This window comes from Oncorhynchus kisutch, linkage group LG18 (genome assembly GCF_002021735.2).
Source record: "Oncorhynchus kisutch isolate 150728-3 linkage group LG18, Okis_V2, whole genome shotgun sequence".
Lineage (NCBI taxonomy): Eukaryota > Metazoa > Chordata > Actinopteri > Salmoniformes > Salmonidae > Oncorhynchus > Oncorhynchus kisutch.
This window is the reverse complement of record NC_034191.2, coordinates 5,062,605-5,067,604: the sequence shown is the minus strand read 5'-3', so window position 1 is coordinate 5,067,604 and position 5,000 is coordinate 5,062,605. Positions and strand designations below refer to the sequence as shown.

Here is a 5,000-nt window from a genome sequence, read left to right as displayed (position 1 = left end):
AGGATCACACCATGTGTAGCTTGGGAGTAGATAACAGGATCACACCATGTGTAGCTTGGGAGTAGATAACAGGATCACACCAGGTGTAGCTTGGGAGTAGATAACAGGATCACACCAGGTGTAGCTTGGGAGTAGATAACAGGATCACACCATGTGTAGCTTTGACAGAGATAACAGGATCACACCATGTGTAGCTTGGGAGTAGATAACAGGAGCACACCAGGTGTAGCTTGGGAGTAGGTAACAGGATCACACCAGGTGTAAGCTTGGGAGTGGATAACAGGATCACACCAGGTGTAGCTTTGACAGAGATAACAGGATCACACCATGTGTAGCTTGGGAGTAGATAACAGGATCACACCAGGTGTAGCTTGGGAGTAGAATAACAGGATCACACCAGGTGTAGCTTGGGAGTAGATAACAGGATCACACCATGTTAGCTTGGGAGTAGATAACAGGATCACACCAGGTGTAGCTTGGGAGTAGATAACAGGATCACACCATGTGTAGCTTGGGAGTAGATAACAGGATCACACCATGTGTAGCTTGGGAGTAGATAACAGGATCACACCATGTGTAGCTTGGGAGTAGATAACAGGATCACACCATGTGTAGCTTGGGAGTAGATAACAGGATCACACCATGTGTAGCTTGGGAGTAGATAACAGGATCACACCAGGTGTAGCTTGGGAGTAGATAACAGGATCACACCATGTGTAGCTTTGACAGAGATAACAGGATCACACCAGGTGTAGCTTTGGCAGAGATAACAGGATCACACCAGGTGTAAGCTTTGACAGAGATAACAGGATCACACCAGATGTAGCTTTGACAGAGATAACAGGATCACACCAGGTGTAGCTTTGACAGAGATAACAGGATCACACCAGGTGTAGCTTTGACAGAGATAACAGGATCACACCAGGTGTAGCTTTGACAGAGATAACAGGATCACACCAGGTGTAGCTTGGGAGTAGATAACAGGATCACACCATGTGTAGCTTGGGAGTAGATAACAGGATCACACCAGGTGTAGCTTTGACAGAGATAACAGGATCACACCAGGTGTAGCTTTGACAGAGATAACAGGATCACTACAGGTGTCGCTTGGGAAAAGATAACAGGATCACACCAGGTGTAGCTTGATCAGAGATGACAGGATCACACCAGGTGTAGCTTGATCAGAGATGACAGGATCACACCAGGTGTAGCTTGATCAGAGATGACAGGATCACACCAGGTGTAGCTTTGACAGAGATAACAGGATCACACCAGGTGTAGCTTTGACAGAGATAACAGGATCACACCAGGTGTCGCTTGGGAAAAGATAACAGGATCACACCAGGTGTCGCTTGGGAAAAGATAACAGGATCACACCAGGTGTAGCTTGGGAAAAGATAACAGGATCACACCAGGTGTAGCTTTGACAGAGATAACAGGATCACACCAGGTGTAGCTTTGACAGAGATAACAGGATCACACCAGGTGTAGTTTTGACAGAGATAACAGGATCACACCAGGTGTCGCTTGGGAAAAGATAACAGGATCGCACCAGGTGTAGCTTGATCAGAGATAACAGGATCACACCAGGTGTAGCTTGATCAGAGATAACAGGATCAGACCAGGTGTAGCTTGATCAGAGATAACAGGATCACACCAGGTGTCGCTTGGGGAAAGATAACAGGATCACACCAGGTGTCGCTTGGGAAAAGATAACAGGATCACACCAGGTGTAGCTTGGGAAAAGATAACAGGATCACACCAGGTGTAGCTTTGACAGAGATAACAGGATCACACCAGGTGTAGCTTTGACAGAGATAACAGGATCACACCAGGTGTAGCTTTGACAGAGATAACAGGATCACACCAGGTGTAGCTTTGACAGAGATAAACAGGATCACACCAGGTGTAGCTTTGACAGAGATAACAGGATCACACCAGGTGTAGCTTTGACAGAGATAACAGGATCACACCAGGTGTGTAGACCTGTATAAGATATAGGATCAGTTTAGCCTTTAATATCATAATAGACCTGTATAAGATATAGGATCAGTTTAGCCTTTAATATCATAATAGACTGTATAAGATATAGGATCAGTTTAGCCTTTAATATCATAATAGACCTGTATAAGATATAGGATCAGTTTGGCCTTTAAAGTCATAACATACCTGTTTAGATTGTCATGTGATGGCACATTGGAACGTGTCACTCACCGTTGTTGTGTCCCTCACAGAGCAGCTGCAGGAAGCGGAACAGGTCACAGGTAAACTCATCATCTGCCATCACCTTCTCATCTGGCCACAGGAACACAACAGGGGGTCAACTGGCAGTCAACAAGGGGTCAACAGGGGGTCAACTGGTGGTCAACAGGGGGTCAACAGGGGGTCAACAGGAGGTCAACAGGTGGTCAACAGGAGGTCAACAGGAGGTCAACAGGTGGTCAACAGGGGGTCAACAGGGAGTCAACTGGGGGTCAACAGGAGGTCAACAGGAGGTCAACAGGTGGTCAACAGGTGGTCAACAGGAGGTCAACAGGGAGTCAACTGGGGGTCAACTGGGGGTCAACAGGAGGTCAACAAGAGGTCAACAGGTGGTCAACAGGGGGTCAACAGGGAGTCAACTGGGGGTCAACTGGGGGTCAACAGGAGGTCAACAGGAGGTCAACAGGAGGTCAACAGGTGGTCAACAGGGGGTCAACAGGGAGTCAACAGGAGGTCAACAGGAGGTCAACAGGTGGTCAACAGGGGGTCAACAGGAACACAACAGGGGGTCAACTGGCAGTCAACAGGGGTCAACTGGGGGTCAACAGGGGGTCAACAGAAGGTCAACAGGGGTCAACAGGAGGTCTACAGGTGGTCAACAGGGGGTCAACAGGAGGTCAACAGGGGGTCAACAGGGGGTCAACAGGGGGTCAACAGGGGGTCAACTGGGGGTCAACAGGGGGTCAACAGAAGGTCAACAGGGGGTCACAGGAGGTCAACAGGGGGTCAACAGGGGGTCAACAGGAGGTCAACAGGAGGTCTACAGGTGGTCAACAGGGGGTCAACAGGGGGTCAACAGAGGTCAACAGGGGGTCAACAGGAGGTCAACAGGGGGTCAACAGGATGGGAGTGTTGTTGTTTGTTTATAAGTGTATTGGAGTGTGTAAATACAGTGTCGATTGTTGTTTGACTGAGAAAGCAAGGATGAATAAGAAGAGTTTAAAATGAAGGATTAGGCCTGGTAACAATGTGTGTGTGTGTGTGTGTGTGTGTGTGTGTGTGTGTGTGTGTGTGTGTGTGTGTGTGTGTGTGTGTGTGTGTGCGTGCGTGCGTAAGTATAACCACAGTATCACTCTCTACCCTCGTTAGCAGGTTAGTAGCTAAACCACAAAGACCTCAGACAGATCGTCCGTTAGTCCCTGTCCACTGGCCAGCGGACAGACGGACGGCAGATGGAGAAAGGGAGGAGTCAGACAGGAGGAAAGAGAGAAGGCAGTCAGGGGGAGGAGCCAGACAGGGGGAAAGGGAGGTGCCAGACAGGGGGAGTAGCCATATGTGGGGAAAGGGAGGAGCTTGTTAGGGGGCAAAGCCATATAGGGGGAGGAGCCAGAGCCTAGATTGACATAGGCTATGTTCATTACTCATCTTGTTGGCTGAGGAAAAGTAAATGTGGACAGTTATTCTAACATCTTCAAATTGCGCATAGGGGGAAAGGGAAGAGCCAGTCAGGAGGAAAGGGAGGAGGAGCCAGATAGGGTGAGGAGCCATATATGGGGAAAGGGAGGAGCTTGTTAGGGGGCAAAGCCATATAGGGGGAGGAGCCAGAGCCTTCCAGCCTTCAATACTATAGTACTGACCACAGCTTTGGTTTTATCTGCTCCCTCCTCAACACACACGTACACGCAACACACACACACACCACACACACACACACACACACACACACACACACACACACACACACAGAGCACAGGAACTTGGCCAACAACCAGGGATTTAAACACACACACGTCAACCATCAATAATGTGACATTGAAATGGTCATGACAGTGGAGAGGACAGAGAATGATGTGACATTGAAATGGTTGTGACAGTGGAGAGGACAGAGAATGATGTGACATTGAAATGGTTGTGACAGTATGATCATGACAGTGGAGAGGACAGAGAATGATGTGACATTGTTAAGAGTTTTCACAGAGGACAACATCATCTTCTGTGACAGAGATAGAGATAACACAGAAATACAGAGAAACAAATGGAAGAGAATTACCTCTGTATATCAAACACAAAGTCACACAGTCATGCAATACAGATCTATTGAACTCCACAAACTCAGTGAGTGTTGGTGTGGTGGAAAGACAAGGGAACCAAATCACAGTGTACAGTGGCTTGCGAAACTATTTTTTTTGGGGGGGGGGGGGGGTTGTATCATTTGATTTACACAACAAGCCTACCACCTTGAAGATGCCAAATATTTTGGATTGTGAAACAAACAAGAAATAAGACACAGAAAACTGGAAACTTGAGTGTGCATAACTATTCACCCCGCAAAGTCAATACTTTGTTAGAGCCACCTTTTGCAGCAATTACAGCTGCAAGTCTCTTGGGGTTTGTCTCTATAAGCTTGGCACATCTAGACACTGTGGGGGTCCCAGCTGGTTCTACACAGAGGACAGTGTAGGGGGGGTGTCCCAGCTGGTTCTACACAGAGGACAGTGTAGGGGGGGTGTCCCAGCTGGTTCTAACACAGAGGACAGTGTAGGGGGGGTGTCCCAGCTGGTTCTACAACACAGAGGACAGTGTAGGGGGGGTGTCCCAGCTGGTTTCTACACAGAGGACAGTGTAGGGGGGGTGTCCCAGCTGGTTCTTACACAGAGGACAGTGTGGGGGGGGGGGGTCCCAGCTGGTGGTCCCAGCTGGTTCTACACAGAGGACAGTGTGGGGGGGGGGGGTCCCATCTGGTTTCTAACACAGAGGACAGTGTGGGGGTTCCAGCTGGTTCTACACAGAGGACAGTG

At 48.7% G+C, this 5,000-nt stretch overlaps 1 pseudogene; it reads right to left on the bottom strand.

Annotated features, from left to right (window-relative positions):
• Window positions 1-5,000, bottom strand: part of LOC109884303 (ryanodine receptor 1-like) — a 47,439-nt pseudogene that overhangs the window by 38,553 nt on the left and 3,886 nt on the right.